Genomic DNA, 24,729 nt, shown 5'->3' on the forward strand with positions numbered 1-24,729 from the left:
CCCACCATCAATATCCAAGGATCAATTTTTTCATAGCTAGGTAAATTTGATATTGGTACTCTGTAAACTGAGAATTTAAATTTTGTTTTTATTTTTGTACTTTATTTTGTATTTATTTTGCAGTATTGCCCCAAATTGAAATTTCCCTTTGGATGTCTCCTGCTCATCTTGTTGCATATTTTAAAATATTGGGTTGTCCACCTTTTTCTTTTAGATTTCTTTGTTATTTATCCTTTTTTAGTCCAAGTCCTAGACCAGTTTTATTTGTTGTGAATACATTCTTGGAGTCTGTGGCTTGCCTTTCTCCCTTCGTAATGATATATTGAAGAATAGAAATTCCTAACTTTATCTTGTCTACCTTATATATTTTATTTGCTCATACCAAGGTTGTGAAGATTTTCTCCTAGGTTTTCCTCTAGATGCCTAATATTTTCACCTTTTAAATTTAGATCTGTGATCCAACTCAAATTAACCTTTGAACATAGATTTGGCAATGGTCAAGGTTCCCCTGACCCCATGGGTATTGAGTTGACCTAGTCACAACTTATTAAAAATAATTGCTTTCTCTATTAACCTCAGTAGAGCTTTTGTTATAAAGATAGAAATTACATGTGAAGTTCTATTTCTAGATGCTCATTTTCTTCCACGGATCTTTTGACTGTTTATTCTAATACAAAACTGTCCTACTATAACTTCATAGCAATTCTTGATACCTAAGATAGTAGCTTTTCACATAAATTTCAAAATTCACTTGGCCAAATTATAGAATTTTAATTGCTGAATGCATTGTATCTATAGATCAAGTGGGGGTTTGACATTTGTAACAATACTAAGTCTCTGATTATAAAGAAATGGAATATTTTTTCAAGCATTTTAAAATATCATGTTTTTATATTTTTTAGTACATAAGTCTCATCAAGTTTTATTAGATAAAGTCTTAGTTTTCCTATATATTTTGATGCTATTATACAGGTACTTTAAAATGTTTACTTCACACTCTTTGATTACTAGTACACAAATTCCAATCTAATAGCCCTGCTAAAATCACTTTGTTGTTTGCTGGAAAATGCATTGGGTTTTACTTTTTCCTTTCTAGTTTTTGTATTTATTTTGTTTGCCTAAGGAAACTGGTTAGAATTCCAATGCAATGTTGAATACAGGAGATACTGTGTATGTATCAACAGTTTCTCATTCAGCATGATACTATAGTTTTTTGTTATTGATACACTTTACCAAATCAAGGATGTTTCCTTCTATTGCTAGTTGAAAGATGGTGTTTAACAAGCATATGTTGAATTTTGTCAAATGATTTCATTTATAGAGATGACCCTATGGATTTCCTTCATTATTCTGTTAAAGTGATGGTTTACTTTGATTTAAAAATCTTAAACCAATTTTGTATTCCTGTCTACCTTATAGACAGGATCTATACCAACAAATCCATGTCGGTCATAATATATTATCCTTTTTATGTATACCTACATTATTTTCTTGGAAAATACTGGCCTATAATTGTCTTCTTATCAAGCAGAGGTCAGATTTTGTACCAAGATTATGTTAAAATTATAAAAAAAAATTCAAGAAATGTTTCCTCTTTTTTTCCCTCTAATTCTCTGGAAGAGTCTGTGTAAATCTGGTATATATCTTACTTAAATAAATAGAAAATTTGCCAGTGAAGCATCTGGGTCTGGGTTTTCTTTTTGGAAAAGGTTTCATGGGTTCAATTTTTTTTGTTTGTTTGTTTTGTGGTGCTGGGGATCAAACCCAGAGCCTTTGTGCATAGGAGGCAAGTATTCTACCAACTGAGCTACATCCCCAGTTGTTGTTTGTTTTTGACAGAATGTTTACTGACTTTAATGCTCAGAACTGGAGCATTAATAACTCAGATTTTCTATTGTTTCAAATGTCATTTTGGATAAATTATGTTTTTTAGGAATGACGACCCTTAAGTGGTCAAAAAGTGTTTGTATAATTTTTTGTTTTACTAACAATTTAATATCAACAGGATCTGTAATAATATTTTTTTCATAACTGGTCTTGATAATTTATATTTTATCCCCCTTTTTTCTTTCTTAATCAGTTCATTACACATTTTCATTTTACAAAAATCTTCTCAACAGACTAAAAATTTTGCTTCACTGATTTTTATTTTTATACTACTTATTTCTATTTTTTGGGGGGGGGAGGGTAACTGGGAATTGAACTCAGGGCACTGGACTACTTAGCCACATCCCTGGACCTATTTTGTATTTTATTTAGAGACAGGGTCTCACTAGTTGCTTACTACCTCACTTTTTGCTGAGGCTGGCTTTAAACTTGCGATCCTCCTTACTCAGCCTCCTGAGCTGCTGGGATTACAGGTGTACATCACCATGCTGGCTCTACTTTAATAGGGTTTGATTTGTTGCCCTTTAGAGTTAAGGGCTTAGACTATTCACTTCCAACCTTTCATCTTCGTTAATTAATGCAAAGAGTTGTAAATTCACCTCTAAGTATTGCTTTAGCTATATTCCATAAAATTTGATAAGTAATATTTTTATTATCAAGTTAAAATGTTTTCTAATTTCCATACTAACTGATTTATTAATTCATGGACCACTGGAGAAGTGTCTTAATTTACAAATACTTGGAACCATTCTAGTTATTTTTTTACTGAATTGTAAACTAGGAACTATATAATTTCAATCCTTTGAAAATGAGTTCTTTACTGCTCAGAATATTTTGGCAAACATCCCATGTGCACTTAAAAATAATGTAGTCTTCAATTGTTAGATATGATGTTGTATAAATGTTAATAAGGTCAAGTTGATTAATTCTGTCAACTTTTTCATTCCCTTACCAATATCTTTATCTAAATGTTTTCAGTTACTTTAGGTATATACTTAAAATGTTCCACTATAAATATAAAGCTATCTTCCTTGAAGCTATATTAACTTCTGCCTTTTATATTTGGAAGCTGTGATATTAGGTGAACACACATTTAGGATCATCATCTCTTGATGAATGTACCCATTTATTATGTACAAATTATTATTTTCCTCCTAATCTACCATAATATTTCTTTCCTCAAACTTATTTTGATGTTATTATATCCATATCAGCTTTTAGTATTTGCCAAGAATACTTATTTCATCTTTTTATTTCCATGTTATAAGTAATAGATTTTAAGTGCCTTTACACTTAAAATCCATTGCTTATAACAATGTTTAATCCATTTACATACTTAACAATGTAGTTTGACCGATGTGTACCACTTTGTTTTAATTCTCATTCATTTTATCTGCTCTTTTAATTCCTTCTTTATTAACTTCTTTGGTATTCATCAAATCTTCCCTAGAAATTACAAAATGCATTCTTACTACATGCTGAGTGCTATTTCCTGGAAGTTCTGGATAACTTATTTTCCTTTTCATTTGGCAGGCAATTATATTGCAACCAAATCACCTTAATATTACAGTAGTTCAGTTTTGGTTTATATTAGAGCAAGTCCATTTCTGCTTGTTCTTACATGAAAGTATGAGCTATTTTCCTACTGTCTATTCCAAACTACTTCTTAAACCTCACAACAGTTGAACTCCATTTACTCCCCAATGTCTTGTGTTGTCAGTTTTATGTAGTTCAATGTGAATAAGCACCAAAAATTACCATGTATTTTTCAAACACAAATAATTTTTAATATTCCTTCCTGAAGATATCCACTCCTTGTTCCATTTCCATGTCTCGACCTTCCAATGTATCTTCAGCCCAAATAATATCCTTTAATATTTGAAATATTATAGGTCTGCTGATTACAACTTCCCTCTCTGCTTCTGTTTGTCTAAAACTACTACTTTTAGTTTTAAAGGATATTTCCCAAAGGAATAGAAATCTAGATTTGTATTTTCTTTTCTTCTTTTTTCATTCTGAAATTAAAAAAAAATTCCATTGTCTTTTAGCTTGCATAATTTCAGTTGAGACATCTATGCCATCTCTGCTAAATTAATGCATTCAAAAATCTAATAGTTGAGGTTTCTTATCAGTGCAATAAAATTAAAAGAAAAAAGGAACACAATTTTAAGGATTGGAAAGGAAAAAAGAAATCTAATTCAGAGATTACAATAATTGTATACAATAAAATTGGAAGAGACTGATTACATATGAACTTCCACAATGATAAATGTTTTAGCTGATTGACAGATACAAATATAAAAATGCATTAACATATTCTAACGCATAGCTACACAACTAAATTTATTACAAATTTCATTTTAAAAGTATATACTTTACAATAGTAATTTAAAAAATCAAATCCCCAAGTAAACCCAATAAAAGATGCAGAAAACTACTGAGAGAAGTTTAAAAAGACATACTAAATGGAGAGAAATATGATGCTCATTGGCTTGAAAACTCAATTTTATGAATGCCGATTCTCCCAAAGTAATCAACATGTTTAATGTAATTTTAATAAGATCCCAGCATGCTTTTATTTATTTATTTATTTTTGGTAGAAAATGACAAGATGATTCTAAAAGTTAAATGAGAGCCAAGATCACGTTCAAAAAGAATAAGGTAGAATAAGGATCATTATGTCACTTGATGAATGAACCAATAATGTCATTATTAGTATCAAGCTTTTATAGCCACTTTAAAGCTAGGTTGTCAAAAGTAAGTTTTAAGAGTTCAGGGAGATGCAATTAATAATTATGCAAAAATCAAAGGCATAAAGTAGAATTATCCTGAGCATACCAGGACATCTGGTCATACTCCTAATAAATAGAGTACAACATCTCATGAGGTTTCAATTTCTCAATTTCCATTTTCAACAGTATAGTAGCCAAAAGCAAAAGCAAAGCAAACAACAACAAATACCTTCCAAATCAAAGCACATGAAAATGTCTTAGCTTTGGGTTAGGGGCAGATGGTAGGGAAGAAGAGTACTGCTTGCCTAACAATTCAAAGCCACACACTGTACCGCACCTAGATCTGTGGCTGCAAACCATACTACCTGCATAAGTTGCTTATAAACCACAAGCAAAGAATATTGTAGTCTCAGGGTACACTGTCTCAACCCAGGGTGAATTTTATATAAATATTTAAAGGATGTGAGCTTACAATTAAAAGTATATGAGAATTATGAAAAGTATGTGAAACAGATGAGAATTAAAGCTGGCAAGAGTTGGCAAAACAAGATACAACGGGAAAATGTCTACAACAACTTTAGATACTAAGATTATCAGGTATTAAAATTTTTCTTTAATATGTAAAAAACAAAAAAGACATTAAAAGGATGACTAAAAAAAAAGAAGAAACTATTAGCTGGGCAGGGTGGTGCACACCTGTAATACCAGCAGCTTGAGAGGCTGAGACATGAGGATTGTTGAGTTCAAATCCAGCCTCAGCAACTTAGTGAGGCAATAAGCAACTCAGTGAGACCCAACTCTAAATAAAATACACAATAGGGCTGGGGATGTGGCTCAGTGGTTGAGTGGCCCCAAGAGAAATTCCTAGTACCAAAAAAAGAAAGAAAGAAAGAAAAGAAAAAGAAACTTTTAAAGATGACTAGGAAAATTAGAAACAGAACCATTAGAACTTCTAACAATAAAATATGCCATTAAAACTAAAACACAATACATGAGTAAAAGAAGAGATCAGACCTAGCTGAAAAAATAATCAGCATAATAGAAGAGGGATATTAAGAAAATGCCAAGGATGTAATACAGAGAATGAATAAAATAGAAATATAAAAGAGCCATGGAGGATAAAATAAAAAATGTGGAAAATAATTCTATGCAGCATTCCAACACAGAGAAGAGAGAACAGATGAATATCAATAGTCAAATGATTAATAGTCAAAGAAGAAAGATGAATATCAATAGTCAGCAATAAAAGTGAATTCTTAGATTCACAAAGCTCAAAGAATCTCAAGAAGATAAACAAAAGATTCTTTTAGTCATGTGCAATGAAAACCACAGGAGACAGAGTGCATTCACCAACAAAGAAGACCTTAAGAGAAGCTATGGAAAAGACAAAGCTTTCTAGAGTGGGTAGGAAGATGAGGAGGAAGTCCAAATAATTAATATAGGAATGATTATATGAACAGAATTCCAGAGGAAGAAGTTGAAAGACAAAAACATAAATAATATGTGAAAATTTGAATGAAATGCACAATGTCCAAGAAAACTAAATTGCCAAAGTTGATTGAAAAATAAATATAAACGAATTATGATCCTTCATCATTAAAGAAATTCAAAGACATGGGGCTGGAGTTGTAGTTCAGTGGTAGAGTGCTTGCCTCGAATGCATGAGGAACTGGGTTCAATTCTCAGCACCACATATAAATAAATAAATAAATAAAGGCCCATTGGCAACTGGAAAAATATTTAAAAAAAAAAAAAAAAGAAAGAAAGAAATTCGAAGCCAGGCATAGTGGCACACACCTGTAATGTTAGAGACTTAGGAGACTGGGGCAGGTGGATCAAAAGTTTGAGGCCAGATTCAGCAAATTAAGACAGATCCTGTCTCAAAATAAAAATAAAAATAAAAAAAGGTAAAATCTTCTAAAAGTTGAAAACTAGGCCCAGGTCTTACTAGAAATTTCTATAAACCAGTTAAGGAAGAAGTAAGCCCAATGCTATACAAACCCTGGGGAATATAAAAACTCATATCAGTAACTAACATAACTCACTTTATGAGCACAATAAAATCTTTGTAAAATGACATTATAAAATTGAAAAACCACAGGATGACTCCAGTAATAAAAATCCAAAAAAGTATGAACAAGATACCTGCAAATCAAATATCGTGATGTTTTTAAAAGGTACAAATTGAGTCTACTTCAAAATGAACTCATTACATGTAAAGAATTACACTGCCATATCTCTGTAGAAATAGAAAAAGCATTCAACAAAATTTAACTTTAATGAAGAGGAAGAACTAAAAATTAGAATGTCTCAAGCCTTATAAAATATGTCAATCAAAAAGCTACAAAATTATGGGGCTGGAGTTGTAGCTCAGTGGTAGTGCACTTGCCTGGCACGAGTAAGACACTGGGTTCAATCCTCGGCACCACAAAAAAAGAAGTAAAAATAAAGCAAAGGTATTGTGTACATTTACAACTAAAAAAAATCTTTATAAAAAGCTACAAAGTTATATCAAATGGTAAAATGTAAATATTATTCTATATTTTCTAAATGCCCAATCATCACTTCTACTTAGTAGTATCCACTGTTCTGGTTGGAGGAGTAGTAGAAGGAAAGGGAGGGGCACACACAAAAATTATTAGGGGAGAATATTTAAAAAGTCAATTTTTAAACATATATTTTTTATAACTTTATTTATTTTTTATGTGGTGCTGAGGATCAAACCCAGGGTCTTACCCGTGCTAGGCAAGCTCTCTACCACTGAGCTATAGCCCTAGCCCTAAAACGTCAATTTTAAAAAGTCAAAAAGAAACATAAATAGAAAATGTGAAACACACAAAAGAACTTGGCATATAGCTAGTGCTATGGTTTGAATACCAGGGCCCCCTTCCAAAACTGATGAATAAAATTAATGTGAAGTGATGTGAAGTGAGGTCTTCTGAGAAGTCATTAGTGGGTGAAACATGCTGAAGGGAAGCAGGTAGACCCCTTTTGTTCTCCCACTTTCTGCCCTGGATGAACCCAAAAGGTACTACCGTAGAAGCAGATAAAAGTTCTCACTAGATACTGTATCTACCAGCACCTTGATTTGGGTTTCTAGGATTCATAATAAATTTGATTTTCTTTGATAAGAATAAAATTGATTTTCTTTATTAATCACCCAGTCTCTGGTATTTTGTTATAGCTGCAGGAATAAACGAAGACAGCCAGTATAACATCAAGATACAAAGTCATTATTAAATATAATCATAAATATTTATAGAAATATATTCAAAATATACCATTTGTAGGGCTGCCACATCTTACTAGAATATAGAAAGCTAGAGTGCTATCTCCAGCCAACAATAAGAAAATGCTATATAAATAACAAAATCATATTTATTATGATTATAGATTTGAGGTAGTAATACTGTCAAGTAACCTGAAACAGAAGGAAACAAGAACAAAAAGAACATGATGATTGGCTCAATTGTGCAGGTCCAGTACTCCTGGGTTCAAGCCCTGGGATAAAGAAAGTTGGGGGGGGCAGTGCTCAGAAATTTCCATATATGATTTTAAAAATCATAAATCTAAGAAACTCCTTTCCCTAAAACAGGATAAACATCACACACACACAAGAAACATCACAGTTAACCAACTATAAAAATCCCAAAGATAAAACATCTTTGATATAAATGGTCAGGAAAAAAGTAACAGAGAAGAATTACAGGGGACTTCTTGTCAGAAACTATGCAAGCTAAAAGTCATAAAATGGCATTCTGGATATAAGAAAAACACTGTGAACAAAGAATGTTATTTCTAAGGTGTATTAAGAATTGCAATGCAAAAACAAACAGACAAATAAATAAATAAATAAGAATTGTAATGCATTCCACTGCTGTTGTGTATTTTAAAAAAATAAAATCAATAAAAGATAAAATATAAATAAAGAAATAAACATTTCTGAGAGTTAAAAAATGTTATTTCTAATAAAACATCTTTCAAAAGGTAAAACAAATATTGCTGCAGCAACCTGAGACACTTTGTTACCAAAAGATCTGAACTGCAAGAAACAAGAACTGGTTTGAGGAAGTTCTTTAAGTAGAAGCAACATGTACTTGAAAACTGGATAGTCTCATAGTGGGGTAGGGAGGGGGAGCATGGGAGGAATAGATGAATTCTAGATGGGGTGGAAGGGTGGGAGGGAAAAGGAGAGGGCAGGGGAGTAGCAAGGATGGCGGAATGTGATGGACATCATTATCCAAAGTACATGTTATGAAGACAGAAATTGATGTCAACAAACTTTACATACAACCAGAGATATGAAAAGTTGTGCTGTATATGTGTAATAAGAATTGTAATGCATTCCGCTATCATTTATTTTTTAAAAAATCAATAAAAAAGAAAACTGGCTAGTAAAACAGAAGGAATGAATTTAAATTAAATTTATATTACCAACTTTAAATTCAAATTTAAGTAGCTACACTGGCTGGTGACTACCATCCTTGGATGGTGCACATCTAAAAAACTACCATACAGCTGTCCTATTGCCATGGGTTCCACATCCATGGATTCAACCAACCTCAGATCAAAAATATTTGGAGGAAACAAACAAAAACCCTTGCATCTGTACTTGACATGAGCAGACTTTTCCTTGTCATTATTTCCTAAATACAGTGCAAATATTTACATAGCATGAATACAGTTTAAAGATGATTAAAATACACAAGAGGACGCTCATAGGTTATATATAAATGCTATGCCATTTTATGTAACGTGAGGAACTTGAACATCCATGAATACTGGTATCCAAGAGGAAGTCCTAGAACTCATCCTGAAGGATGACAACTATATAAAGATATTATGGGTATATAGTACATGTAAAAGTCAAAAATTAAACAAAGTGGCACAAAAGAAAGTGAGGACAAACTGGAAAGATACTATGGCAGAGCTTACACTAAACAAACAGTAGCATAATATTGCTTGAACATAGTCTATGATTTAAAATCTATAATGTAAATCATAGAGACAAGTACATTTTTTAAAAAAAAAATAGTATAAAAGGTAAGGCACTAGTAAAGATAAAATAAACTTTAAAAAAAAAAAACAAAACAGGATCAGAGGGCTGCAGTAAGTAGCTCAGTAGTACAGGACTTGCCTAGCATGTGTGAGGCCCTGGGTTTGATCCTCAGCATTGGGGAAAAAAAAGTTTTAAGCTGGGAATGGTGGGACATGTCTGGAGTCCCAGCTACTCAGAGGCTGAGGTAGGAGAATCACTTGAGCTAAACCTGGAAAACACAGTGAGACTACCATTTTAAAAAAAGAAAGCAGATAAATAGAAAAACAATAATTACATCAAATGTACATTGAATCTTAATTAAGGGTTAGAGTTAGAATGACTTGAAAAAATAGGTTATCCAAAGCAAACCCAATTCAAAATAAAAAGTCATAGATGGATGTGGCTCAGTTAGAGGGTCCTTGAGTTCAATACCTGGTACCAAAAAAAAAAAGAGAAAAATATACACTAACCAGAAGACAGAGAGACTATATTGATATTAGATAAAGTATATTCAGGATGAGAAATATTATCAGAGATAAAAAGGAGGGCATTATAGAACAAAATTTCATCAATTCACCTAGAAGACAGAAAAATCCCAATTTATATATTCCAAAACCATAAGCTCAAAATTCATAAAGAACTGACAGAACAAAAAGGAAAAAAGACAAATCCTTCATTTACTTGGAGACTTCAACTCTTGATATCCATGGTAAAAAAACAAGTAAACAAAAACTCAGTAGGAAGTATTAGTCCTAACAAACACCATCAATCAACTTGACCTAATTCCTAAGAGAATATACTCCAACCAAAATAGCAAAATATATATTATTTTAAAGTGTACATAGAAAAGTGACTAAGGCTGACCAAATTCTGGATATAAAACAAACATCAAAACATTGAAAAGAAATCATATAAAGTATGTTGTCAGTCTACAACAAGAACAAACATAGAAATTAGTAAGAAAAACAAACTTCACAAGCTTCATAGGTCAAAGTGGAAGTCATATTAAGAACTTAGTAAATATCAACACAGTAAATTTGTATGAGCATCTAATGCATTACTTACAAGGAACAGGTGACAAATCAATAACCTAAGGGCATATCTTAAGATATTAACATAGGTGTTGGGGTTGTAGCACAATGGTAGAGTGCTTGCCTTACATGCTGGCCACATCCCCATCCCTTTTTTATATTTTTATTTACAGACAGGGTCTGAGTTGCTTAGGGCCTAATTGCTGAGGCTGGCTGTGAACTCAAGAGCCTCTCAAGCTGCTGGGATTACAGGCATACACCATCATGCTTGACTTGAATAAATTTCTCAAAAGACAAAAACTTCAAAAGCTCAGAATGGTGAAATGACTCTCAAAGATTAAAAGCTTTTAAGAAGTAATGGATAACTCGAATAACTCTATACCTATTAATTGATTTTGCTCCTTAAAACTTCTAACAAAGAAAACTCTAGGCCCAGAACATTATCTTGCAACTGTAGTTAACTTTTATAAAACAAATAATACTAATCCTACAAAAATTTTTTCAGGAAATGTAAGAGAAAGAAACACTTCCCCAGTTTATGAGGCTAGTATTACCCTGATACAAATAATCACATGAAAAGGTATCCTGCATAGACGCTGAAGCAGAAAAGAAAGAAGGAAAAAAAATCATCTCAACAAAATATTAGCAAATACAAACCACCAATTTCTGAAAATGAAAATAGCATCACCAAGTACAAGGTACAAATGCAAGGTTAACTGAATATTTGAAAATAATGTAATTTGTCTTATTAACAGACTAAAAAAAATCATACGATCTCAGTAAATACAGTAAAATCATTTGACTAAACAAACATCTACCCATGATAGAAAATCTCAGCAATCTAAGAACAGAATGTGACTGTTCTCAAAATGATAAAAGGCCACTTCCTTTATACCATTCAAAGCTGCTATAAAAATAACTAGGATAGACTAGGTGGTTTATATATGGCAGAAATGTATTGCTCAGTTTTGGAGGCTGGAAAAAGTCTAATATCAAGTTGCCATCAGATTCAATCTGGTGAGGGGTTGATTGCTGATTCATAAACTGCAGTCTTTTCACTGTGTCTTCACATGGTGCAATGATGGATGGACAAGGGAGGCTTTCGTGATCTTCTTTTAAAAAGAAGCTAGCTAATCTTCCCAGATACTGGGAAGATGAGGCAGGAGGATCACAAGTTGAAGGTGAGTCACAGTAACATACAGACCCAGTCTCCAAAAAAGCAGGGAACACTAATTCATTCATTAACCTTCATAATCCAATTACCCCCCCCAAGATCCCACCCCTCCCAAATACTCACACTGGGGATTATGTTTTAAAATAGAAAGTTTGAGGGGGACACAAATATTCAATCTGTAGCACCTCTCTATCATACTTATGAAAGACTGAAAGATTTCCTCTTAAAATCAGGAGCAAGACAAAAATTATCCACTCTCACCACTCCTATTCAGCACCATACTGGAAGTTCTACCAGTGCAATAAGGACAAAAAGGACTGGGGGATAATATACAAATTAAAAAAGGATAACACTGTTCCACAAATATTTGCAAATAACATGTCTAAAATTTTTTTCAAAGCATCTATCAAAAAAGTTAACTAGATATCCACCCCCCTCCCAAAATAAAAAGTAGAATAAATGAACTTAACAAGTTTGCGGAATTCAAGGTCAACATGGAAAAACCAACTGTATTTATATACATCATCAATGAATAAATGGAAACTGAAATTTATCATCTATAATAGCAACCAAAGTATGAAATACTTAGTTACAATTTAACACAATGAACAACAGTAGCTGAATGTTGAAACTATAAAATGTTCATGAAAGAAATTTAAAAATTATCTAAATGAATGGAAACAAACTATGTTCGTGAATTTGAAGCCTCAATTGTTCCCAAACAATCTATGCATTAAATAAAATCCAAATTAAAATCCCCTTAGAAGATGCCTCAAAAAGTTTTATGGAAAACTAAAAGAACTAAACTAACCAAAATGATTTTTAGAAAGAAAAAAGCTCAAAAATTCTTCACTTTTCCTGACTTTAAGATTTACTATAAAGTAAAACCACTATGACAATGTAGTACTTGGCAAAATTACAGGCACAAGATCAAGGAGATAATATCTGTAGTACATGATACTGTTACATACCCACTAGAAGGGCTGAAATTTAAAAGACAGAAATAACCAAGTGTTGATGGGGATGTGAAGCAACTGGAACTGTCATACATTGTTGATGGACATGTAAAATGGGACAACCACTTTGAAAAACAGTTTGGCAGTTTTTTTAACTAATTAAATATTAACTTACCATACAATTCCACAAATTCCATTTCTTAGTATTTACCAAGAAAAATAAAAATATATATTCACACAAGAACTCAGAATGAATAAATGAAGCTTTATTAATAACAGCCCAAACTGGAGACAATCCAATGTTCATAAATAGATGAAAGGGCCACAAACTGTGGTAAAACAATATCGAGGACTATTTAGGAATAAAGAAATGAACCAGTTAAATACACAAAAAGGATGATCCTTAAAAACATCATGCTGGAAAAAAAATAAATAAAACAGATGCAATAGAGTATATATCACATAAATTCATTTATATGAAATTCTAGAAAAAAATGAAACTACTATATAGTGAGATAAAGATGAGTAGTTTCCAGGGGATGAGGGTAAAAGCATGATTAATTGCAAAAGCCCAGGAGGGAACTTTTTGGGAGATGAAAATGTTCTTTGTAGTATGCAAATATTTGATTCTGAATTGTGATGGTGGTAACAGGTGCTCACATTTCTCAAAACAAAATTAACTAAATTTTAAATAAGTACAAATTATTATATATAAGGTATCCTCAATAAAGTTGATTTTAAAACTATTAACCAGGGAATACTGGTGATGCCCATATAAACCACTTTAAAATATGTCAAATAAAACCTAAGGAAATTTAATACACACTTATAGTTTTAAAAAATGTCAAAAAATTGAAACAATGATAATATCTTGGAAAGCCAAAAATAGAAGGAAATTTTTAAACTTAGTTTTGGCTATTAATCAGAAAGCTTCAGCAAACATTCATATTCAATGCAAAAACATCAGAAGCATTTCCCTTAGACAAAAACAATAGTTTTAGCTCTTAGAGCTGTTGTTCAACATTAGATACAATGCCAAAGCAATGAGAAAAATATTATAAAAACTGAAAAGGAAACCACAATACTATGAATATTTATAAATAAGTATCAATTCAATAATGATTAGATACATGATAAACAAAATTCAAAAGCTTTACTATGGGGGGAGATGGGAACATGTTACTTTAAGTTTTCATTTCCCATAGCAATCAAACCATAAAGCAGCTAGGAATACTGAGAAGGAATGTCATAAACATGGGAGATGGAGGGGGGGACTATTAAACTTTCCCTGAAAATATAAAGCAAGATGTGACTAAAATGACAAGACCACATTTCAATATGTGTATGTGTTTAAATGCTATATTAGCTCCCTTTATATTAACCTAAAATTTCAATATAATCTCATTTAAAATAACTAAGAGTTTTAAAAATTAAATAACAAATTGAGTATAAAGTTCTTATAGAAGAAGAAATACCTAAGCAATAGTCAATAACATTTTCACAAAGAATACTGAGGGAGAAACAGTTATCAAAATTTTAAGTATGCATATCCTTTTCATTCTATTCTAGAAATCCATCCTCAGGAAAAAATAATAATACATAAGCTTTACTGAATTGTTAACAGTGAATGATTCTTTTTTAAAATATATATATATTTTTTTAGTTGTAGATGGACACAATTACTTTATTTATTTATTTTTATGTGGTGCTGAGGTTCAAACCCAGTTCCTCAAACATGCTAGGCAAGTGCTCTACCACTGAGCTACAACTCCAGACCAACAGTGGATGATTCTTAAGATGCAGGTAAAACTAGAAAGAGAAATGGGAATTGCACTTTTTAAATCTTACATTCTCCCATAGTGTTTAAATTGTTTAAATGAAGGACTTGATAATTAAACATCAGTTAATGCATTAGAAAGCTCTCTTTATTATAAAGCAGATTTGTGTGGGCAAAAAAGAACTGCAACTAATTTAAATCTCTTTCAATAAGGGAATGGTTAAATTGTAGGCCATTCAAACTGTGAAATACCATATAGCCTTTAAAAAGTATTTGGGAGCCCTACATATACTAAGGAAATGATGTGCAAGATGTACAATTAAGTAAAAAAGCAAGTGATATACAAAAGTGCTCGGTATATGCCCACCCCCCAAATAAAGTTTGCATTTTTATGTGTGTTTAAAAGGACACTTGTAAAAAGACTTTGAAAGGTGAACACTAAATTGTTAACTCCAGATACTGCAGTAGGGCTGGAAAAAATAAAAAGAAATATTCACATTTTACCTAATACTCGTTTATTTAAATTTTACATCAAACATGCATGTCTGTATTTATTAATTAAATAAAAAAATTAGTTATTTCATATACAAATGACATGAATCCAGAAGACAATTACAAAATTGAAAAAATAGTTTAACGTTTATTTCTGTTATTTCCAGGTTTATTTACATGGTCTCCAAAAGATCTGTAGTCTTCAGCAAAGGTGACTGCCATTTTAAAAGAAATGTGACCAAATATTTCATGATAAAAATAACAAAGTATTTTAACCTTTAAAAAAAACGTACACTTCACAGAACCAGCAGACTGAAAGCACTAGCTATGCGGATGGTAAATTATTTTTTAATACTGGAGGAGTGAAATCCCGATTATTCTACCTTCCTGCAAAAAAAAAAGAAACCGTTTACCTCCTCTCCTTTCCTTCAACTTGTTCTATGGCTTTAAACTCACCATTTTGAATGTGCGCAAAATGATTTACCAGCAGTAATCTTAGGGAGGCCAAAATTGGAGGTGCATCTGCCAGAGGCATGCTCTGACCTGACATCCTAACGGGGAGAAGCATTGATGGAATGGTGCTAACATCAAGAGAACGATCTCTAGGGTCTGAACAGGTTGTCTGCGGGCCCAGGCCCCCGTGACAATCCAGAAAAATGCAAATATACCCAACAGAGCGGCCGCAACGGGAGGTTTCTCCGAGAAGGGGGGCTGCAGGCCTGTGGCGCAACATGGATCAGCTCTATGCGGGGTGACTGGAAATGGGCAGAGAAGGCGGGTGTGAGTTGTTGGTGGGCGGCACACTCTAGGGCAGTTGCGAGTGTGGGGAGAGCGGCAGCAGGGTCCTTGGCCGAGGCACCAAGGACAGCAGAGGAGGTGGCAGGAAAAGGCAGCGGGCGGAGACCCCCGACACCGATCGATGCCATCCTTCGGGGAAGGCAGCAGACACGGCAGCCCCAGATAGGAGCGCAGCCCCAGGTCCGGGCTGGACAGGGCCCAGGAGGCGAAGGAGGCTTCTCACAGCCATCAACCCCACCCACCATGGCCGGCGCAGCGGGCCAGGGACAGGCCCCGCTCCTTCTCCAGAAGAGACGAAGAAATCGAGGAGCTGAAGGCAGCAATTTCCTCGCCCCGACCCCCACACTCCCGACATCAGAACAAGCCAGATTTAAAAAAAAAAAAAAATCCCCTCACCGAAATGTGCAGCGGCTCCGGAGCGAGAACAGCGCTCGATCCTCCACCCGCCACCACCGCCTTCTTCTCCGCCTCCGACTCCTCCCCCGCCGAACGCGCAGCGGCTGGCGGCGGCGGCGGCGGCGGCGGCGGAAGCAGAGGCGGTGGCGGCGAGTCCCGCCCCTTTCGCCGCGTCCGAGGCGGAGGAGGAGGAGAGCAGGCAAGCCCCGCCCCCAGAACTGCGCTGACCAATAGGCTCAACGTCCCTCTGAGGGGAAAAATACACACACCCAATGGGAACCTGAGGAGTGGGCCCACGTCAATGGTTGGGACGTGGCAGAAAAAGGGAAAAATACTTGGACTGTCTCCACGCCCCACTCCCCGATCTCTCGGAGGGACTGTACCCATTGGGCGAAGAGCGGAAAGACGAAGCCCGGCTCCACATACCGCCCCCCCCCCTGGTCCGGGCCCACCCCCTCTCCCTGCAGCACTGCGACGTTTGGGAGAGGGGGCGGGGCAGCGTGTTGGGGCCGAGACGGCACAGCCTTTTGTGGTTTGGGCTGGGAGAAAAGGGCGGGGTCTCAGGGAGAGGGATGCGGGTGGGGAGAATCGAGGGAAGGACTGGCGCAGTTAGACTTTTTCAGAAATTCTCACAGCAACTACCAAGATGGAGGCCTTAAAATCGGTCTCAGTTCGACTGGAAACCTAACAAGGTTAGGATTTCCTAGCATAAAATGCAATCATCTGCGATTCAAGAATCAGTGGGGGAAAATGGAGAAAAAAAAAATCACAGGAGGAAGGGCGTATTTGTCTACCCTGACGGTACGCACTGTGTAGTGCTTTTTCGGTCTACCCTCCTACCCCGCAGTCAGACCAAGGAAGGCCTGCCTTTCCTCTCTCTAGCCTTGGCCTGACCGAAGCCTTGCAGTGCACGTCTTGAGGCTAACCGGTTGTCAAGCCGGGAAGTAACAGCTCCCATCACTTGCAAACAGAATTAATACAACAGCTGTAGTCCCCGGGCATCTTGCTTAATTTAAACGCGGGTAACAGTTTAATTATGTCAGCGATGCAAAATTGTTTTTTCGTTCCGCACATCTCCTCCTCTTTCATCCCGAAACATGTCCGCTTCTCCGATTACAGTCCTGCTTTCCTCTCTCAACTCCCCATCCCCATAGCCTAGTGCCCAGGATATATTTATCGCGTCCCCTCCCCCACGAATTAAGAGCCCTATTGCTTTGGCTGTCCTTTGGTAACTGTAAAATCCGCCAGTTGAACTGAGTCCCTCCCCCCACCAGCCCCCGCTATTGATGAAAACAAATTATCCGAAATTTATCGTAGAAACAGGCTATGAGGATTTGCTAGACACTTTGGGGAACCAAATCTAATTCCCAGCCATCCTTCATAGTGTATATCTCACCAAGAAACCATTTCCAATTTGATATCACTCCACCTTTACACATGCTGCTGCTAAGAGTTGTACTTTCTATCCAAGTCCCTCCCTCCTTGAAAGAGAATTCATATTTTAATTACATTCTTATAGTTTCCCTTTAGTCTTATAGAAAGTATTAACCTGCTTTTGGGGGATAGTGTTTTTCAAATTTCAATCTTTTTCATATCATATTTGTGTATATGACTCAGCATTATTTTCTTTGAATTAATGTATTTTTCTTCATTTTCTTTAAGAAGGAAACCTGATGAAAATGCTGTAAATTAGCAACTTAGTATCACTTATCCTAAGTTGAACTGTAAAGGTACCCATGAAATAATGTTTTAGTTAGAGCCAGAAACCGTGGCACATGCTTATAATCGCAGTGACTTCGCAGGCTGAGGCAGGAGGATCGCAACTTTCAGGCCAGTCTTCAGCAATTTAACTAGATCCTGTTGTGGGAGGGGAGATCTGGTTAGAAAAACTATTGCCCACTAAAGGCTCTGAGACTAAAAAACACATCTTTTGTTGAAAAGATAGATTATCAAGCATTAGACAAATATTAAAGACAGCACAAAAACATTTTTTATCATAACCATCAAAGGATAGAAAAATAGAACCAAAATAGCAATCACTTGCTCACTGTGTGACTCATTGTTTTTAATCTTGCATGCATATCGCAAGTACAGTCATCCAAAGTATCATAAGTGATCTATGTTACTCTGAGAAATGAACTCTAGAAACAAAGAGATATTCTCATACTAGTTCCCTGCCTCTAGGCAACCTACTTACCTCTTTGGCCTTGAATTCCTCTTTATGGGAAACTAATAATACCTATGTATGGGTTATGTAGATTAAATGGGTTGTATAGATTAAATAACCTAATCAACATAAAGTATATGATGCATAGAATGAAGTACTAAATACATATTAGCTTATGTAACTGTATTAGTGTATGCATATATAGATACAATGTATTATTGATTCTAGAGTTGGGAAGCACTCCCTAAGCCAATGAGTTGAACTAACCACATGGTATATAATGCAATTTTTTTGGTGTTTTTTTTTTTAAATCCTTTTATTAGTGAATTATAGTTACACATAATAGTTGGACTTATTTTGACATAATCACACATGCATGGAATTTAATTTGCTTCTTTTCAGTCTGGGGTGCCTCTTCTTTCCTGCATTGCCTTCCTCTCTCTATTCCCCCTCTGTCTACTGGTCTTCCATTTATTTGTTTGTTTGTTTATTTATTTATTTATTTATTTATTTATAATCGGCACTTTATAGATATACATGAAGGTAAAATTCACTAGTATGGTTATACATGCACATAGCATATTTTGTCTAATTAATTCCTCATTTCCTCCCTTTCCTGTCCCTCCTCCCTCCCCCTCAATCTCCTACTTCACTTGTCTTTCCTCTAATAATATCTGACCCACTTCCTTTCTTCCTCTTACTTTGTTCTAGCTTCTGCATAGGTTAAGAGAAAACATTCAACCCTTGATTTTCTGAGTTTGGCTTATTTCACTTAGCGGGATGTTATCTAGTTCAATTAATTTACCAACAAATGCCATAATTTCATTATTTATGGTTAATACTCCATTGTGTATATACACCACATTTTAAAAATCCATGTATCTATTGATGAGCACCTGGACTGGTTCCATAAGTTAGCTATTGCAGTTGTACTACTATAAAAATTGATGTGACTGTATCACTTATATATGCTAATTTTAGTTCTTTTGAATAAATGCCACTGATTACATGGAAGACAGAGATAGCTGGATCACATATTGGTTCCTATTCTAGCTTATTTTTTTTTTATTTTTTAAAAAGAATTTCCTACTGTTTTCCAGAATGTTTGCACCAATTCATAGTCCCACAAACAATGTATGAGTATACCTTTTCCCCCATATCCTCACCAACATTTATTATTATTGGTATTTTTTATAATTATCTTCTGATTTGAGTGAGATGAAATCTCAATGTAGTTTTGGTTTGCATTTCCTTGAACATTTTTTTTCATATATTTGTTAGCTATTTGTACTTCTTCTTTTGAGAAATATTAATTTTGTTCTTTTGCCATTTCTTGATTTGTTTTTTGGTGTTAAGCTTTTTGGATTTTATATTTTCTAGATTTTTAATACCCTATCAGAGGAGTAACTGGCAAAGATTTTCTCCCATTCTGTACACACTCTCTTCATGCTCTTAATCATTTTCTTTTCTGTGCAGATGCTTTTTAATTAGATGCCATCCCACTTACAAATTCTTAGTTTTATTTGTAGAGCTTTAAGGGTCTTATTAAAGAAGTTGGTACCTGTGCCAGTGTGATAGAATGTTAATCCTAGCAGTTTTGATAGCAGTTTCAAAGTTTCTGGCCTAATTTCTAAGTCTTTGATTTACTTTGATTTGACTTTTGTTCAGGGTGAGTGATAGAGATCTAGTTTCATTCTTCTTCTTATCTATATCCAGTTTTCCTAGTATCTATTTGTTTAAAAGGTTATCTATTCTCCCACATATATTTCTGGCACCATTTTTAAGTATCAGATGATTGTATCTGTGTGGATTTGTCTCTGTATCTTGTATTCTATTCCACTTGTAATACCACAGGGTTTTTTTGCGACTGTAGTTTTGTAGTATAATTTGAGATATCAGGTATTTTGATGTCTTGGCATTATTCTTCTTGGTCAAGATTGTTTGGCTATTTTTGGTCTTTAATTCTTCCAATGTATTTCAGGGCTGTTTTTTTTTTTCTAATTCTATGAAGAATGTCATTTTGATGGGTATTTTGATGTGTATTTGATGGAGATCACATTGAATCTGCTTAATGCTTTTGATAATATACCCATTTTGACTGTCGCGACCCCCTTGCCCGCAAGGAAGACGCGACTCAGGAATCTTCTTTCAGCAGTTTATTCAGGCCCTTGATATTCTTCTAATAATTCTTCTACTCCTACTTCTACTCTCTCGGATGCCCCTCCCAGCCTTAATAAAGCACCGCGAACCCCAATGCAAAGCTGCCACGTGTACCCTTCTCACAGGGTGCTAGAAAATGACACGCCAACTTTCTCTGATAAGGAGCTGGGAACACGCCAACTCTCTTTGATATGGAGTTGTCCTTCACAGACCACAACGGAGCCAGCGCCATCATGTAATGGCGACCACAGTCCGCAGGAACGGCTCACCACATTTGACAATATTAATTCTGCCCAGCAAAGAACATGGGAGGTTTTTCCATCTTCTAAGGTCTTCTTCAATTTCCTTCTTGGAATGCTTCACAAACTTGCATGTTATCTTTGTGCAAGAGCCATGCTAATCTCTGTATTGATCCAATTTTGGTATTTGTGTTACCAAAGCAAACAGAATGCAGTAATTCTTAAAGAGTAATTCTCAAACCAACAGCATCAGTATTACCTGGGAACTTTTTAAAAATGCAAATATTTTGACCTGAATCAGAAACTTTAAGTGTAGGGCAGGGCTGTATTTTAAACAAGCCTTCCAGCTAGTTCTGATGCACATAAAATGCAATGGCTATGGACAGAGGACCTGTGTTGATGTCAGCAAAAATGGAGGCAATAAGGACATCTGAAAGTCTGCATGTGTTTTCCATAAAAGTCACGAGAATGCTGGCAAAATTGTCAGAATCAACTTTTCCAGAATTCTGAAAATTGATCAAAAGCTTTCTGCAAACTGGGGAGTGTTTTTTTCAAAGAAAAATGAATGACTTTCTTTAAGAATTGCAAACTTTGTAGCATTTTGATTTGCTTTATTCCAATTTCTTTTGTTTTCTGCTGAATTTCTGAAAATTTTACTCTTCATATGAATCATTTAGGAATCCTTCAACAATTTGAGGGGAATTTCTATAAAGGTTTTGAGTTTCTTTCTTTGTAGTTCTCTCCTCTTGGGAATTTTTCTCCATGAATTCAGCTATTTTGGCACTTTTGTTCTCTGACATGTCTCCTCTGTGTAATAAGGTGCTTTCTGTATGCCTCTTTCTGCTCAAACTCTTCCTTGACACCACAATTTGGTAAACTCTGGATGATTTGGAAGCTCACCTCGTGTGTTTCCCTTCTCAAGGATCATAGGTTCTCAAGTTTTACATGTATGGCTATCTTTTCAGTGCCTTCAAATATTTGTTTTATATATTTTCCTGTTTTTTTGTCATTGCCTTTGGTGGGAAGGATAGTCTGAAAGAAGTCATTCAGTAGCAGTTGTAAACAAAAGTCTACCAGATAACTGTTTTTAAAGCATTTAACAGGAAACACATTTTTAGTCTAGACTCATGGTTCCTTTGCAAATCTTTTAATAAATCCAAATTCAAATTTTAATAAACTTCTGAAAATATTTTCCTTCCAGGCAGTTTTGTGAATAATTATCCATATTTAGAGTTCTTTCCCAGATTTAATTTCAAATCTGGTTTGAATCTTTCCTTCCTCACCTTCATCCTCTGTGTTTCAATTTAATGGTGACTATCTTTAGGCCTTTGGGCTTGAATAGGAAAGCCAGGTTCTTAAACTGAATTTTTTTCCATAAAGTTTATTCTTTTTTTGTTTGTTTTTTAACTTTTAAAAAATGTTTAAGGAAAAGATTAATCTTAATTGGCCTTTGTTGATCAAAACCTTCCTCAGTGTTTTATCTCAAGAATTTAGGGTCTAGTGTAAGTCCATATTCCTAGTCATTTGCAGTTCCAAATTTCTGAAATTTGTTTCATTTCTATTTTCAGACAGCCATTTCTTGCCTGTATTTCTCTCTTTCATCTTATACTTTGCTAACCAGTCAGGAACTGTAATATTCTATTATAAAATCTTTTTCCTTTGAATTATAAACTCAATAGGCACTATACCTGCTTCCCAAATTGCCACAGTGATAGCAATTTTTTAACCAAATGCTTTGAGACTGCATAGCATGTATTTCTATCATTTTAGCACTTAGCTTCACTATCCACTAAGCAACTCTTAAGCCAGTGCCACATATTTTCAATATTTTATTATAAGAAATCTTGTTTTCATTAAGCAACATTAGTTCATGTAACAGATGAAGGCTAAACTGTTATGGTTTAACCCAATAGAAGTATATTTCATGAATAGATAATATTCACCTACTGGTGGGAGAGAGAGCTTTGGAGAGAGGTTCTGCTTTCTGTTGTAATTCAATGACCCTGTGTTGGAGAGGTGCAGCCATCTACAACTCAATGTTCCCAGTTTTTTTGATAATCCCCACCAAAGAGCTAAAAGCTGAATGCTGTTTGAGTGACAGACAGGAAGGTGAAATTGTCAGAAAAAGGTTATAAATACCAATTATAGCTAGTAACATAATTATTCTATAGATTTAAGCTGTGGTTTTGAAACTGTTGCCATGAACAAATAGCATCTGCACAACCTAGGAATTGCTATAAATACAAATTTGGGGCTGTATTTCATTCCATTTAAATCAGAAACAAAATAGGGCCAAGTTACCTGTTTAATCAACTCACTTGCTCCCCAGGTGATTCTAATGCAAGCTAGTCTTTGAAAGGCCACAACTTCTCTACATCAATTCTGTGTTGAGACATGGGAGCAGTAACTGCAAAGACTTTCTCTCCTTTTGTAGAGCTTAAGCCATTTCGTGGAAACTGTTATGTAAAAGTTTAAGAATAGAAAGATCATTGTATTAAAATAGGGACTATGGATTGGCTTCTTTGACCTTCATAACTTTCTAACACAATTTCCTATGCTGGAGGTACTAGAAAACTAAGAACTCTGCTTTCTAGATACCTTTGTTACTGGAGCTACCAGGTTAGGTTCTGCTAATTGATACATTCACATGAAATTTAGAAGGGAAAAGGTATGTTTTAAGTCAAAGTTACCCATTCTCATTTTGTGACAGAGATTTCATTGTGTGGTCTTGAGTTCTGTGCAGTGTGGAGTTAGGGAATGGGTCATCCATTTTGTTTGTGTAGCTTATGCTGGACATGGTGTGGTGCTGGGAAGCTGGGAACTGCAGGTGATGGTTTCCCTGAAATGTCAAGCAGATCTAGGTGGTATTTTCCTGATCAGGGTGAGGGCAAATATTCTTTCTGTGGCCCAGTTTTGCAGTGTGATACACAGGTAATTATTGGAAGCTCAAATTAGAGCCTATTTTGTCAGCCTACCCACCAGTAGTGAAAGCCATTGGATAACAGATAGAAATCTCTTTTATGCTTATTGTTACAGTGAATCTCTACAACAGATTCTAAATGATACAGCAGGTAACACTATTCTCTTCCCCCCAGACTTTTAGCACTTTCTCTAGTTTGTGCTTGAAAACTTTACAACAATTTGTCCTTCGTGTGTCAGTTTTATTTGTGTGCTAGGCATTGGGTAGATCTTTCTTTATAAAGACTTAAAATTTTGTTCCCAGGGAAATTTTTCTATATAATTACATTGATTCTCCCTTCTCTTTTTCTTTATTCTCTAGATATCATTCAATATTTTTCTACATCCTTTCTTTCTTTTTTTTTTTTGTCCAAATTTCCAGGAGAGTGTTTGAACTTTATTTCCTTTTATTGAATTATTTTTTTTCAACCATGATACTTTTAATTTCTATGATTTCTTCCTTTTCATTTTATACTCATTTTATGGACAGAATATTGTTTGAATACCTCCAAAGATACCAAATAAGGGTTTTGTTGTTGTTGTTTAAAGTTCCCTTCTGTTCTTTGAACTCTATTTTCTTCAGTATCACAATATTTTCAACTTTAATAGTTCTCCTTCTTATTGAAATATTTCTCTGCTATATTTGCAATACTTTGGGCTTGTGTTCTAATTTGAAAATAACTAATTGGGAGTTCTGTGACTGAGTTTGTTGATTAACAGTTTCAATTTAAGGATAGCTAACTCTTCTGGGGAAACAATGAATGTTGGAAATTCGTAATTTCGTTGCAGGGCCATTAAGATTACATACACACACACACACACACACACACACACACACACACACACACATATATATATATATATATATAAACAAAACATTTTTAACTTTTCTATAAGGGAGAACAGACACCTGGGTTTTTAAAT

The 24,729-nt window shown here is 34.7% G+C and overlaps 1 protein-coding gene and 1 non-coding gene across 2 annotated transcripts in view; both read right to left on the bottom strand.

Annotated features, from left to right (window-relative positions):
• The window catches only part of Pja2 (praja ring finger ubiquitin ligase 2), a 70,803-nt gene extending 54,383 nt beyond the window's left edge, over positions 1-16,420 (bottom strand). The window contains exon 1 of the mRNA XM_005327221.3: positions 16,282-16,420. The gene's annotated coding sequence lies outside the window, so the exon portion shown is untranslated. The remainder of the gene's footprint in view (positions 1-16,281) is intronic.
• A 4,531-nt stretch (positions 16,421-20,951) lies between these two features.
• LOC120885959 (U6 spliceosomal RNA) lies at positions 20,952-21,053 on the bottom strand. Its single transcript, XR_005728749.1, has one exon. It is a non-coding gene; the product is annotated as a U6 spliceosomal RNA (small nuclear RNA).
• Between the last annotated feature and the right edge of the window lie 3,676 nt (positions 21,054-24,729).

The sequence above is a fragment of the Ictidomys tridecemlineatus genome, chromosome 1, assembly GCF_052094955.1.
Source record: "Ictidomys tridecemlineatus isolate mIctTri1 chromosome 1, mIctTri1.hap1, whole genome shotgun sequence".
Lineage (NCBI taxonomy): Eukaryota > Metazoa > Chordata > Mammalia > Rodentia > Sciuridae > Ictidomys > Ictidomys tridecemlineatus.